Consider the following 15,431-nt stretch of genomic DNA (forward strand, 5'->3'; position numbering starts at 1 on the left):
GTAGATGTGTGGAACCTAAAGACAATAATACAACATTACACTCCTACCATCCATTATCACTGTTCTATTCTGAATGCATGTCTTTTCTCTGCTCACCCACCCTAGTACTGCTGGACCTTGCCTCTCTTCTTAGGTAATGATTAGGCTTCTGCTCAGCTACCAGTTGTCACTAATATACAATAAACAGCAATAGATTAGTTTAATTCCTTATCACGATAGCGGGTCTTGACCTAATTATTTTTGGAAAGGGAAAGCGCACTTACTTCACTGGTATCTGAGATTCTTGTTAAAATGGATTCTGTGTTTTAATTGACTTCTCTCTCTTTTCACTTATTAGTTGTTTTGCTGATAAGTAACTCAGTCTCTCTTTTTCTCTCTTTCAGTTTTGCACAGTTCTAGAGTTGTTACTCAGCAAGTTTGGTAAGTATTCTCTTTTCCTTTTCTTCTATCTTTCTTAGTTTGTAGCCCTCGTGTTTTTTATGAATCAGTATACTGTTTTTGGGGTTAAGTCTCAAGAGCTTCGAAAATGGTTAAATAGATATATATATATATATATATATATATATATTTATTGTAATAGAAAATAGCATTTGAATATAATTGCAGTCTTTAACTTAGCTTTTGTCTTCTCGGCTACTCGCGCTGCAGGCGCCTCTCGCCTGGTCTTGTCTTCGGGGGTGGACTTGGAAACTCTGACAGGATACCGGCGAAACTCCCACAGCTGGCTTTGACAGCGGAAAGACGTTTCCTTCGCAGAAGCCGCTCCTCTTCAGCTACGCGGCAGTGACAGCGTCTCTTCCCACGGAGGAAGCTCCTCAGACCGATTGAGTCTGTCAGAGGGGCTCCGGCTTGAGAGGCGGACGCTCATAAGTTTTTGAAGGCTCGCGCTTGACTAGTTGCGCCGAGCCTGCTTCTGGCTTCGTCCTCCTTACACTCAGGATAATTAAACAAAAAACTACTATGACTAGAATTTTTACAGCTTGACACGACGAACCTCCTCAGCTAGGGTCTTCAGTGAAGTGCGAGTTTCTCATGACGCTCGCGCTCCACATAGCGACCTCAGCAGCTGGGGTCTGAAAGACTAGAACGTCCATTGTCTCTTACGCTGGCCACGACGGCGGCCATCTTGCATCTCCAGGATTGTAATCCATCTGTCCACGTGTTTGGGGAACGTCTTGATTTTCTCCATAATGTAGTTGGACAGGTAATGACCGAACCCACAGCTTGAGTCCTGACACCGAGGGTTTATATGTGATTAATCAAAGAGGACTAGCTTAAGTTGACCAAAGTGTTGCAGTACTCTAATTAGTTCTGTCACGGGCACCTTGTTGGTGTATTCATGAAGCCCTCACCCACCAACCTAGTTGGTGGCATGCTTCATCATCGGGCCCACCCAGTGACACCTAGTATGGTACAGACTATGTGATACACTCACTAAGGCGTTTTTCTATATGTGAGAGGGGGATTCCCTTCTCATGCATACGCTTTGGGTTATTAGCCAAGGCTTCCTGGAGGGAAGCGGTAAGGGGATGACCAGTCTTTCTGGTCAGTGCCTGCCTTGTACCTGTTGTCCCGCCGTCGTCCTCCGGAAAAACGCCTTAGTGAGTGTATCACATAGTCTGTACCACAACACTAAGTCTGTTTTATTTCACCACACCTTTTAAAAAACGGTCCTGAGGAAAGCCAGAATACTCTAAGGCACTGGCTGAAACATGTCGACCATCTGAAGGACGCAGTGGGCAGTAACTCGCCACCCTCACGCGTCCTGTAGCCTTACTTTTAACCGCTGGTGACGGCCCAGTTATTAAAGTTTAATTTACCCTCGGGTACTGGGACCACCACCAAGCCGTTTTAAATCACAACTCACTCAACCTCACTCACTGCACTCTCAGCAATATACCAGCTCTGCTGTAATCAGGCATCGTAGCACACCCGGGACATACTAGGTGTCACTGGGTGGGCCCGATGATGAAGCATGCCACCAACTAGGTTGGTGGGTGAGGGCTTCATGAATACACCAACAAGGTGCCCGTGACAGAACTAATTAGAGTACTGCAACACTTTGGTCAACTTAAGACTTGTAGTTTTACAGAATCGTATGGCTCTAGATGCAGATCGTGGAGGTGCATGCCGAATTAACGGTGCCAGTTGCTGTGTTTATATAACAGACAACGCACCTTCCGTTTATCAGGCCATTTCCAAATTACATAGGATAGCGGCCGAGATACACCAAGACACTGGAACATGGACCTCGTTTAGTTTGTTCTGGGGCATTATGTCATGGGGATGGAAATTACTTGGTATAGCAGCTTGTATAGTAGGCGCTATTCTACGTTGTTGCCTTTGTATTCTTTGTATGCCTATCATATGCCCCCTCTGTACTTCTTTATGCATGTCCTGTATCCCTAAGAAAGTGGATATATATGATGTTAATAAGCAGCTTATGCTCCAGCAACAAATAGATGAATTTATGAAAATATATACAGGAAGCTTGAACAATAAAGATAGAGCGCCTTCAATTGTTACAGTATAACACTGATTTGTTTTATTACTCTTCATGTATTCGCAAAGTTTTTGTGTTTGAAATGTAATCTCAATTAGACAAAATGTATTCAGCTGAGGCTAAAAGGAGGGACTGTTAAATGGTAAAAATTGTATTCTGTTAACTTAGCCTCCGCTTTCAGCCACTTTGTCTACCTGCCCCCATTTTGTCATTCTGTAGGGACTTTTGTAAAGTCAGACGTTACATGTTCACTGAAATCTGGTTGTATGGATAAGGCTTGCGTGTCATAGTAAGGAGCCCTGCCCTGCCAAAGGGCTTAAGTGAACAGATGCTTTATCTGTTAGCCCACCAATGCCTGTAACCTCCCTTGCCTATCTACAGGGATGACATGGGTAGGGGTTTATCAGGATTCGGCAGTTCAGCATGTAAGCATTGTATAAGGGGTTGTGTAAGCATTATATAACAATGACAAAATGACAAAGTGATTTTACTGCTTGTCGTACTGTACCAAAAGAGTATAAATACTAGGTTTGAGACCATGCTAGTCAGTTCCCTCTCAGGCACTTGTAGTGTCTGTATGAGGGACTCCTCTCATGAGATGTAATACATTTGTGTTTTGTTCCACTCCAGTGTCGATCCTTAGTTTGTGAACCCGTAGACAAAGGGTGTCGCTACACCAGTGAGACTGATGGAAATCTCACTTTTACAGCTCAGTGAGCAGGGCAGGGGAGGAGTGGTGTGCCCACGCCTGAGTGCTCTAAGACTGTTTGGTCGGCCTTCTGGGGTCTCCCAAACCAGTAATGCTCACTCTGTCCTTCTGCATGGAGTACATGGCCTACACATAAGCCCCTGTCTGGGTGGCATCTCGACCAATCCCAACGCTGCTTGCAGTGTTGTTATTGGCTTAAGGGAGGGAGCCTTGATGCCTGCTTACTGTTTTAAAAATAATTTTTTTATTAAAGTAAACTCCAGCGTGACAAAACCGAGGTATGCCGGCTGTGACTGCAGCAGGGGCCCTCACAAAAGCATCCTTGGCCCATCCAAATAAAAATTCCAGGAGCCGGGCCTGCATATGAACGCCTCCCGTACAACCTTTAGTTATCGGGCTGCGAGTGCTTAAAAAATGTGAAGCACAGATGCAGGTGCCCATGGCAGTGCCCAACTTGTGTACAGTGAGCCGAATTCCAACCAGTAGAGCGCGTCAAACCAAAATTGCACCTCTGTGGTGGAATATGTAAAAATGAGGACAGCACAATTGCTGTGCAGCGGAGAGTAGGAAGAAGGTAGGCAGGGGTCCACAAAAGAGACTGCAAGGATATGCACTATCTGTGAGTGCACGGCTGAAATGTATATAATAAGTGCTGTGTAGGTGAAACCTAAAGTATTTGCATGGAGGATACTTTTGGCAGTGGTGTCCTTTTGTGAGTCGCAAGGTAACTAGATGGAATGAGCAGGGCATTTTAGGGGTGAACACCCTGGGTAGGACGGGGACAGTGTAGTTTAATTTTGTGATGGAATGACTGGGAGAGAGTAATAGATGAGCATGCTTTGAGTCGATCCTCAGTTGCCATCAGGAAGGGATCAGGACAGAACAGCCGTAAGCATTTTAAAAGGGTATTGGGCGTGGACTTCTTAAAAGGTAGTAACAAGCAGAAACAATTCAAGGAACCAATTTAAAATTGCAATTTGCAGCAGACTCTAGCTTTCCAATAATCAGGGCTCAGGGTAGTGAAGGGGGCATGTGGCCATTTAAGGGATGGGAGTCACCAGGAATTTCAGGGGCATTATGAGATATAAAGCTAAATGAGCATTAGAGGCTTGTGTAAGGTAGCAGTGCAAGCAAGAGATAGCAAGTAGTTTTACAATTGAATGATAGGGGAAGATTTTTAATGTTGGAGTGGCATGGGTTACTTGAGCAAAATGCTGACATGGATAATTGTGAGCGTGAAACAAAATGGTTCGGTCATTTTGGGGTGATATTGTTGTGAAATGCTCTATGCGGTTTGTATTAACTGGGGAGGGAGGCAGTTTCAGCCAGATGTACATGTTTCGCATAATGTCAGGGGTATATGGATGTTGTAAGGTGTGGACATGTGCAACAACTGGAAAATGCACAGTGAAACGTGGCATAAGTGCATTCTTAGCCGGGCAAGGCAGTCCACTGCATTGCAGCTAGAGGCTGGCTGACCAATGATGACTGCTGAACAGGTTGTGAAGAGCGTGGTACGGATTCCCACCGGTCCTTTGAGTCCCCTCTAAAATATCTAAAATCAGTTACCTTATTACAACATAGGCTGAGTTGCTTCATCCTCCAGTGCGGTGCAGTAAACACATCCACATCATCCCGTAATTGAGCCATCTTCCCCTCTCCATAGATATCCGCCAACTCTGCTGTGCTTCTTCATCACTGTAAAGAGAGGGATACGTTTGCTTTCAGCTGAGCTGCTAGGAGCTGTGTAAACTGAGGGACCGCTCTAAGAGTAGAACCAGTAAAAGCAGTGTAAACAGGGGGTCTGCGTCTGGCCAGTGCCAGGGGCCAGGCATGCTGCCCTTTTCCCCCCCAGAAACAAAGATCCACAAATCAGAATCTACTCTAAACTTCAACTGCTAGACCTGCGCCACATTCTCCATCACAAGAGGTGCAAAGAGAATGGTGAATTCAATAAAGGGGATGATGATTCCCTGCTCCCAGTGTAGCCTAAGACCCATTAGTAGTAAGGTCTCCCACTTAGATCACTTCAAAAAGATACAGTAGATGAAAGATAAGCTGGAGACCAAGATACTGGCTGAGAGCAGGCCTTATCTTCTCCGGGGTGCACTGCTTAATCTTCAATCTATGGTTAAGCATAAAACTGAAGTGGCCTTGACCATCCAGTCTAGTAATCTTGACTGTCTATTGATTCCTGAGACATGGGCCAGAGACCACTTGGGTCCAAATCTAGTAGACGCTGTCCCCCCGGGGCTATACCATCTTTAGATTGGACCGCCCAGATAGGAGAGGAGGTGGCCTAGCCTTGATGGCCAGGGACTCCCTCAGATTTATTTATTTATTTATTTTTTACATTTGTATGGCGCTACAGCTACCTAAAAAGGGTTTCCCGGTGCCTGTGACATTCGATTAGATTGAAGGGGAAAGTGCTGAAATGTGGTATTACTGCAGTTGCTTCTGGAACAACCAGGTTTTTACATGTTTCCGAAATTTAGTATAGATTTCTTCTTTCCGGATATGCGGGGGGAGTGAGTTCCATAACGTGGGCCCTCTCACAGCAAAAGAGCGCCCTCCTGTTCTTTGCAGTTTGAATCTCGGGACGACGAAATTCGCTGCTGTTTGGGATCGAAGATTTCTTGTTGGCAGGTAAGGGGAGGCCAACGCTTGTAGGTAGCCGGGCGCAGTTCTGGTTTTAATTTTAAACATATAAATCAGGGTTTTAAAGCTGATCCGATGTTCTATCCTGAGCCAGTGTAAATCATTCAGATGTTTTGATATTCGATCAAACTTAGGGATCCTGCACAGGAGTCGTGCAGCAGCGTTTTGGATTATTTGGAGTCGTTTGATCACTGCTAGGTTTGAGCTCAAGTAGAGAATGTTTCCGTAGTCAATACGCGAAGTTATTAAAGCGTTGACTACGGTTTTTTGGGTGTTTTGAGGCAACATCCAAATGATTTTCTTTAACCATTTTATTATGGTGAAACAGAGGCCGGCCACTTTATTCGCCTGCTGTTTCATCGACAAAGTATTGTCAATAATGACTCCTAGGTTTCTTACTTGTGTGGCTGGGGCGGGTAGATTACCCATCTCTGGTGGCCAATGTGAGGGGTTCCAAAGCTCTTTATTTCTTCCTAGTAGGAGGACCTCTGTTTTATCCCCGTTTAGCTTCAACTGGTTGGTGGTCATCCAGTTGAAGATTTCCTGAAGACCATTTTTCAGCACAGATGGAGCTGAGGGGTTTGACTCCGATAGGGAAAAGATGATCTGAGAGTCGTCAGCGTATGACATTAAGGTTAGGCCTGCGCAGTCAGCTAGATCGGCCAATGGTCTCAGGTACAAATTAAAGAACAGCGGGCTCAAGATGGAGCCCTGTGGGACTCCATAGGGGGCGGGGAACGTGTCTGAGCATGCAATACTGGATTTGATCTGAAAAGATCTGTCGGTTAGAAAGGACTTTATCCACTGAAGAGCCTCTTTACGGATGCCAATTCTCTCTAGAGTGGCCAGGAGAGTTTTGTGTGATATAGTATCAAATGCCGCACTCAAATCTAAGAGAATGAGTGCGACTGTTTGACCCTCGTCCAGGAGTTTTCGAATTTTTTCCATCACACCCAGTAGGGCAGTCTCCGTTGAGTGTCCTGCACGGAAGCCTGATTGCGATGGGTGGAGGAGGTTGTTATTCTCCGTGAAGGAAGAGAGGGCGGTGTGGATGTGTCTCTCCATCAGTTTCGAAAATGCAGGGAGTAACGATATGGGCCGATAATTCGATAGGACCGTGGGGTCGGCAGATGATTTTTTCAATAATGGGGTCACTATGGCGTGCTTCCAGCTTGATGGAACAGTGGAAGTTAGAAGGGAAGCATTTAGCGTATTTGCTATGATGGTCAAGGGGGAGGTGTCAAGTAGTTTTAGAAAGCGGATTGGGAGAGGATCGTAGGGGGAGCCAGATGAAATGGATTTCAAGGACGCAGATGCAGACTTAATGGCTGAACACCACAAATATCGCTTGGGTTGGAGTACTCTGCAGACCGAACACGAACGTTACCATATATACTTTTCCACATCTATATACAATGTGGACTGAAGTGTATCACTGATTTTAAAAGTTTCTCTTGGACTATAACTTTCAGACAGATTGTATAAGGATAGTGACATTGTAAGCCCTGATGAAGTCCTGTTATACTGAACGGGCGAAACGCGTATTGGCATGAAGCTGTTATGTTTGACTATGGATTGTGTACAGAGGAACAGCCATATTGAATCTGAAGCACAATGTCTGAATAAGACACTGGAAATCTATGCATAATGCAAACTTTGATTTAATTTTGGAGTGCTTGGAGCTTAATTTGAATGCTGCGATAGCTGCTCCAGGCTCTACACTGGAGGTGGCCTCCTTTAGGATCAAACTGTCCAAGAACTTCTGTTTCTCTGGCATTTTGGTCTACCGCCCGCCGGGCCAACAAGCTTAATTTGCGGAGACATGTTGCAAAACCTTTGAGCCGTTGGCCATCACTGCCCACTATACGATCTTAGATTTCAATTTTCATCTTGAAAATCACCTAGATAGAGATACAACTCATCTTGTTGATCTGTTGACTTCCATGGGGTTTGTGCAGCAGGTACACGCCCCTACCCATACAGCTGGTCATACGCTCAACAGCATTTTTATTGATCAGGATGACCTGGTAATTGAGACAATCTACCCCCTTAGTTGGGTGGACCACTATCTGGTTGAATAAAAAATGTTCTCCCCACTAGCCCGTAAAAAGAGCAAGGAAACTTAATAAGATCACTGCTACCAGCTGGGAGGCCACCTTAGCATCGACCCCTGTCAAGAGGCACATTATTCCCCCTTATATTGCAGAGAGCTTCCAGGACTGGATCAGCAGGGCTCTATAGTAGCCCCCCTTAAAAACGGAATTGTTAAAAGGAGTAAACCCTCCGCCCCATGGCTCTCGGATGAACTCATGGTTCTAAGGCGTGAATGCCGCAGACAAGAGCGAAAATGGCACAATAACCCCGGCCTCAGGAGAAAAAGCAGCGCCCTTTGTACGGAACTATAAGGATGCTATCTTCCAGGCTAAATCCCGCTTTTTCACTGAAAAGACTATGACCACTGATAATTCATCCAGTGTTCTGTTTAAAGTAATGAAGGAAATCTCCAAACCTCCCCAGCAACTGCCTGTGACCCCATCCCAAGATTTCTGTGATAAGATAGCTACCTACTTTCAAGAGAAAGTTCTGCAGATTTACCAGGAGTTTACTCCTTCAGTCGACAAGGCACCCACCGTTGAGGAGGTCACGAATGTCAGGGCCAAATTGAGTATAGTGGAAGACTCTCAGAACATCAGCAAGAGTGTTTTGTCTTCCTTCTCCCCTATCTCGTCAACTTATTAAAGATGTCTTACTTTGCCTTAAATCCGGAGCGCCCTCTGATCCCTGCACGCCCACCATTCTTAAAATGGCGTCCGATTTAGCAGCTACTTTCTGTGTAGGGTATACAATGGAATACTCCCATCCAGCTGCCATCCAGCTATCTGGAAGGAAGCTATTGTCCTTCCCCTTCTTAAAAAACCTAATTCCGACCCCCTGGAACTCAAGAATTTTCATCCTATATCCCTCCTTCCTGCTCCTGCAAAAATACTGGAAAAATCAATTAATACTGAGCTGATGCAGTATTTGGTTGCACAGGAAATCTTAGATTGCTCCCAGAATGGTTTCCGCGCTGGTCACAGTACGGAATCTGCCCTCCAGTACAGCCTCTGACAATATTCAGATGCAGGTAGGTCAAGGGGGTTTGGCGGTGTTGATTCTGCTTGATTTTTTGGCAGCATTCAACACCGTCTCTCCAGTGCGAGTGATTCAATCTGCAAGAGAAGGAATCTGGTTGTTACACTGGCTCCCTATTACGGAACGTATCTCATTCAAAGCCCTATGTACAGTACATAAGGCCATGCATTGCAAGAGTCCTTCCCAACTCAAATCTCTGTTCCATTGATATACCCCAGGGAGGACCTTGAGATCATCCACACAATTCAAACGTGTTTTGCCCAGCCTACGTAAATCCAGATGGGGTGGTCGCGCTTTCTTGGTAGCTGCTGCTAGGCTCTGGAATTCCCTCCCCCCTGCTGTCACCACCGCTAGCTCCCTTTCTGTTTTCATGAAACTCCTGAAAACCTTGTTATTCTCCTCTTAATCTGCTGCTGCACTCCTCTTTCCTACTGTCAGCTTAAGCGCCTCGACAACTACGGGTTTAGTGCGCTCTACTAATACTATCTTATTTTATTTTAGAGGACCCTGAGGAGCACAAACAATGTGGGGAGCACCAAGGGATGCTGCTAATTACCTTTCCCCTCAAATGACAGAAAAGGCTGGACTGCCCACTGGGCAGGATTAGCCGGAACTCTGGTTCACCCACTCAGGGCTCCCAGAAGCCTAGAATGGGGGTGAAGCGGGAGACTCCTGCTCAGAGGGGGCTTAATGAAATGGGGTGCAATGCTCCAATCTAGGAGGTAAGGACACTACAGGCCATGGTGAATAGCAAGATACCAAAGCAATATGGGGGTAGGATCTGCTGAAGGGGGCAGCCAAAATGAGAGGGGAGTGCCATAAGAAAGTTGGGTGGGGACCAGATGGGGACCACAAAAGGAAGAGGGGAGAGAGCTCTTCAGGGGACAGGAGTTGAACTGTAAGGACTCCTGTAAAGTAACTTTTTGGGGGTGAGAGTGAGACTTCAAACCAAGTGAGAGCAGGGACTGCTGAGGGGAGAGGGCAGGACCCCAAAGAAAGAGGGGCTAACACAACATTTCCTCCACAGAGCCAAGAAACTCTTACATACGCGGTACAGATATCTTACCATTGACCACAGGGTGGGGACCAGATGAAAGGCAGACGGAGGAGCGCACGAAGGGGAGGGAGGGGTAGGAGGGAGGAAGAGCAGCCTCGCAGGCTTAGGAAAGAGCATGAGCACCTGACGGGAGAGGACAGGTGGAAGGCCAAGTCTAAGACTAAGTTGGCAGTGCATTAAATGCAGTGGAAGGAAAACCGAGAGCACAAGATCAAAAGGGAAGAGGGCACTTCAGAGGTTGGTGAAAAAAGAAGACTTACATGGTAAGCACTCTAACAGAGCGAGGAAGTGCAGAGACTACTAAAGGGAGAGATTAGACGGGAGGAAGAGCAAAACCAGTTCACACCGGGAGGGGGGGTCACAGGGAGATCAGGACCTCAATGAAAGGAGGGGACTTCAACTGCTGAGGGGGGGGGGAGAAAGGGGGGCAGGAGGACGGACGGACGGATGGATACAGGGCGAGCAGGTCCTGAAGGCAAGTGTGAAAGTGGAGTGAACAGTGAGAGAGGAGGCCCTAGGGCATGAAAGATACTGGCCACAGGGGGGGGCAAGTGTAGAGACGCTCTAGACGTTGCACGGCACGTCGGCGGACGTGACGTGCAGGCGGCCAGGATTGGCTGCGGGTGCTGGGGGCGTGGCTTAGCGCGGAGAGCGCGAAAACCACAGGGGGAAGAGCGGGCGCTGGAGCGGAGGCTCGGCGCTCTTTGGGGATTGTTATGGATATAACTAATAAATAAGAGTTAACCACAGCAAGGGCTCAGAGTAGTTATTGGGGCCTGCCTACATCATTACAGTGGCGACGAGGGTGGGATTGAAGACCCCCCAGCAAGGCAGAACCACTGACTCAGCCCTATGCGACAAGCAAGCACCAGAAGCTTCGGGACCACCCCACGAGGTACAGGGGAGCAAGACTACCTGGTGCAGGAGAACAGATACCCCAAAGAGCGCGGCAGAGCCCGGCACACCGGAGGGTGTGGCGCAGAGGAAGGAAAAAAGGGAGGAAAAGCCCTGGAAACCTAGAAGTAAGGCAGGAGAAGAGCGCCGACCCACCCAGCGAGCAGCAGACTGGTGAGCACGCGCTGGAGGGTTCACAAGGAGCCGAGGGGGCCGACACGGACAGTCCCCGAACCCCAGCAAGTGGAGAAGAACAAGACGACGCACCAGGGAGTCCCCGTGGCCAAGTAAGATCGCTACCTGCAGCGAAGAGCGAGAAGATGAGCGCGCAAGCAGGCTACGCGATGGCTCCGGTACAGTTCTTACCTCGCCCAGGAGAACCCCTCATGAAGTGGGAGGACTGGAGAGAATACATCGACAATTTCATAGGTGTACTGGAAGATGAAAATGAGGAGGTATTCAAACCCCAGAGGAAGAAACGCATTTTGCTACTGAACTTAGGCCCAGAAGGGCTCCGGATTTACAAGAGCTTGGTCCCGAAACAGAGGACATCCACAGACGACGACGTATACGCACATGCGCTCGAAGACCTCAATGAACACTTCAGACCGGCGGTGTGCGTGTCGGTGGATAGGTTTAATTTCCAACAGAGAAAGCAGAAGCAAGGAGAAACAGTGGAGGAGTATGTGGCGGCACTGAAACGACTGGCAGCCACGTGCAGGTACGCCAACTGGGAAGAGGAATTCATCAAGGACCAGGTGGTGATGCATACCACGTGCACGAATGTGCAGGACAAGCTATGGGCTAGTGGAGACACCACACTGAAGGAGGTGATGGTCATCGTGAAGAGAGCGGAATTAGCAAGGCGATGCGCCGAAGTGACAAAAAAAGATATGGCGTCCAGCACGATGGTGAACAAAGTGGATGACGAGGGGACTAGCAGAGAGTACCGAAACAGGAAACCAACAGAAAGAGGGCCCAGCAAGTGGCAAAGCAGCACGAACACGTCGAGTAAACAAGCGGGTAGCAACAGGAAGTCATGCTACAGGTGTGGGAGCTGGTCGCACGAGGCGCACGATCGGAAGTGCCCTGCGTTCCGCGCCAAGTGTGCGTTCTGTGGAATAATCGGCCACTACGAGAAGGTTTGCAGGAAGAAGGCCTCCAAGAGCATGGTGAGATGTGTGGGTCAAGGCAACGACGATCCGGGCGACGATTCGGAACCAGAAGAAGTCACGGTGATCTACATTGAGGATCAGGTACTAAGCACGGAGGGCAAAGTTCTAGACAGAGAAGGTAGACGCACGATGAAACCGGTTTTGGAGATGGCTATAGGCGGTGTCAAGATCAACGTGGTGGCAGATACAGGGTCTCCCTTCACCATCATCCAGAGAGCAGTGTGGGAGGAGAAGTTTGCGCCACGACTCGGGCCAGAGCTAGAAAAGCTAGACATCCGCCCGGTCACGTACAATGGAGATCGTATCCCCATGGCAGGATTCAGACCCTTGACCTTCGAATTTCGAGGCCGGTCAGCACACTGTAAACTCTATGTATCGGAGAGAGGGCCGTCAGTCTTGGGTTGGTTGGATCAGGGCGACCTAGGAATCAAGCTGGATCCGGGCGGCAAGGAGCAAATTCTCCTGACGGACCAGGTGGCAGGGCCAAGTCTGGACAAATGGAAAAGCGAATATCCAAAGGTATTTGGGGGCACAGTGGGGAAGCTGGAAAAATTCGCCCACAAGATCATCCTGAAGGAAAACGCTGTCCCGGTGGCCCACAAGGCTAGAAATGTCCCGTTGGCAGTGAGAGACGCTGTGAGAGCAGAACTACAAGACCTGGAAAACAAGGGGATCATAGAACCCATCACGTGCGCCGAGTGGCTGGCGCCCCTGGTAGTGGTCAAGAAACCCAACGGAAGGGTCCGGTTGTGCGTTGACCTGAGAGAACTGAATAAAAACATTGTGGTGGAAAGATTCCCCCTCCCCAGGATAGAGGAGATGTTGGCCAGCACCAGGGGGATTAAGTGGTACTCAACAATAGACTTGACCTCTGCATATCATCAAATTGCTCTGCATCCGGACAGCCGCAAACTAACATCTTTCATCACCCCGTTTGGGTGCTATCAATTCCGCAGGATGCCATTCGGTTTGGCTTCTGCAGCGGCGGTGTTCCAGAAGATGATGCACCAATTATTCAAGGACATCAAGGAAGTCCAATACTTCCAAGATGACATCCTGGTGATGGGCAGAGACATACCAGACCACGACAGGAAGTTGGCAGAAGTCTTGAAGATCCTAGAAGGAAAAGGACTCACGGCTGAATGGTCCAAATGCAAAATAGGGATGGACTCGGTAACCTACCTGGGGCATGAGATAGGGGCACAAGGCGTAACCCCCAAAGCAGACAACGTCAGGGCGATTTGCGAGGCACCACCCCCCTCCACCAAGGAAGAGGTCAGGTCATTCCTGGGGATGGCAGAGTATTATGGAAAATTTGTGCAGCACTTTGCCTCTAAGACTCATCATATGAGACAGCTAACGAAAGAGAATACGGAATTCAAGTGGTCAGAGGACACACAAAGGGAATTCGAGATCATCAAAAAGGAAGTGGCAGGGGCCATACCCCTTCAAGGGTTCGACCCTCAAGGCAAAACCGTCCTCACAACAGACGCCAGCGACAAGGGACTGGGTGCAGTCCTCATGCAAGACCGAGGGCAAGGTCAGCTGGAGACGATCTGCTTCGCCTCGCGCACACTGAGTGAGACAGAAAGGAAGTACAGTGTGATAGAAAAGGAGATGCTGGCAGTGGTATGGGCCACCACGCGCTTCCGACAATTCCTGTGGGGCACCAGATTTCAACTACGGACCGACCACAAACCTCTACTGAGAGTGCTGACATCGAGTGGCCATGCAGAGGCGACACCCCGGATATCGAAGATGTCGCTAAAGCTCCTAGAGTTTAGGTATGATGTGGAACACATACCAAGCAGCAAAAACAAGGTAGCAGACTACCTGAGCCGAGCGGCGGCTATGGAACCTAGTGAAGAGGACAAGTCATGCACAGAAGAATGGGTGGCACTAATGGAGGATCATGAAAAGGTTATCAGCCTTCAGGAATGGACACAGGCGTATGCAGAGGACCAGACGTTAGAAGAGGTGAAAACCTACATCACTCAAGGATGGCCGGATAAGAGACGGGTCCGGAAGGAACTCAACCCCTACTTTGAAGTGAGGGAGGAACTCTCCCTGGACAATCAAGGAACATTTGTATATAGAGGAGAGAAAGTTGTCCCTCCAACGAACATCATACCCCGACTACTGGACATGTTGCACGAAGGGCACCTGGGCATAGGAAAACTCAAACTGAGGTCCAAGCAGAACTATTGGTGGCCGGGAATGGACATAAGAGCGGAACGACATGTAAGAGAGTGCGTGAGGTGCCAAGGCGCAGACAAGACACTCAAACCTCTGCGCCCAGCATTAGGTGCATTCGAAACACCAAAGAACCCCTGGGAAGAGTTGTCTGTCGACATCTTAGGCCCCGTCCTAGACACCCAAGGGGTCCAGAAGTACGTGTGTGTTCTTGTGGACAGATTCTCGAAATGGCCAGAGATCAAGATAGAGGAAGCCATGGACACGGATACCATAGTGAAATTCTTGGCAGACACTTTTGTGAGGGAAGGCATACCCAAGTCGATCCTCAGTGATAATGGGCCCCAGTTCCGATCGGAAAAGTGGGACAACTTCCTAGGAAGGAACGGCATCCAAGCGAAGCACACATCGATATACCACCCAGCAGGGAACGGTCAAGTCGAACGCTTCAATAGGGTGGTGATGGGGTCGATCCAAGCAGCCATCTCGGACAACAAAGACTGGGAGAAGGACATATGGCACATGTTGTGGGCGTACAGGATCACTCCCACAAGTACAGGATACAGCCCCTTCCAGCTGCTGCGCGGCCGAGAACCGTTCACTCAGGACAACAGGGTGTGGAAGGAAAAGACAGTAGTAAGTGAATGGTCCCCTGCTGTGGTGCGGGCTAACATTGAGAAAGCCAAGGCAGTATACACAAGACATTATAATGCCCGGAGGAACGTGCGAGACACAGAACTCAAAGAAGGAGAATGGGTGAGAGTGAAGCTGCCCACTCTGCAAAGAAAAGGAGAGAGCAAATACAGCAAGCCCCTGCAGGTGAAGGAAATTAAGGGAAGAGCGGCCAGGCTGAGTGACGGCAACATTTGGTCACAAGACCGCATGGCCAGATGTAATAAGATCCTTGTTTGGGACTGTGAAAGGGCAGGGGGAGAATCAGAGAAATGCGAGAGTGAGGAGCGAGAACATCAGGAGAACGAGATCACATTGAAAGAAGGAGAGCAAAGACAAGGAGAAGCAAGGAACAGCGAGCAGGAGATAAGAGTCGAGGAGAATGGAGATAACAGAGACAGACAAGGCGAAGAAGAGAACAACACCACCCCTGTGAGA

At 48.4% G+C, this 15,431-nt stretch overlaps 1 protein-coding gene across 2 annotated transcripts in view; it reads left to right on the forward strand.

Annotated features, from left to right (window-relative positions):
• Window positions 1–15,431, forward strand: part of LOC144767510 (sulfotransferase 2B1-like) — an 858,831-nt gene that overhangs the window by 68,695 nt on the left and 774,705 nt on the right. The window contains exon 2 of one of the 2 annotated variants that reach the window (XM_078650929.1): window positions 384–420. The exons of the other annotated variant lie outside the window; for it this stretch is intronic. The gene's annotated coding sequence lies outside the window, so the exon portion shown is untranslated. The remainder of the gene's footprint in view (window positions 1–383; window positions 421–15,431) is intronic. 2 annotated transcript variants of the gene reach the window in all.

This window comes from Lissotriton helveticus, chromosome 7, assembly GCF_964261635.1.
Source record: "Lissotriton helveticus chromosome 7, aLisHel1.1, whole genome shotgun sequence".
In the NCBI taxonomy this organism is placed as follows: Eukaryota; Metazoa; Chordata; class Amphibia; order Caudata; family Salamandridae; genus Lissotriton; species Lissotriton helveticus.